Raw genomic sequence first — 235 nt, 5'->3', positions numbered from 1 at the left:
CTCAATACTTGGTAGGGGCTCCTTTTGCATGAATTACTGCATCAGTGCGGCGTGGCATGGAGACAATCAGCCTGTGGCACTGCTCAGGCGTAATGGAAGCCCAGGTTGCTTTTATAGTGGCCTTCAGGTCATCTGCATTGTTGGGTCTGGTGTCTCTCATCTTCCTCTTGACAATACCCTATAGAGAATATATGGGGTTCAGGTCAGGCGAGTTTGCAGGGCAATCAAGCACAGT

This window comes from Sinocyclocheilus grahami, unplaced genomic scaffold (assembly GCF_001515645.1).
Source record: "Sinocyclocheilus grahami isolate Dianchi unplaced genomic scaffold, SAMN03320097.WGS_v1.1 scaffold3598.1, whole genome shotgun sequence".
Lineage (NCBI taxonomy): Eukaryota > Metazoa > Chordata > Actinopteri > Cypriniformes > Cyprinidae > Sinocyclocheilus > Sinocyclocheilus grahami.
The sequence above is the reverse complement of the archived record's forward strand: the minus strand, read 5'-3'. Positions refer to the sequence as shown.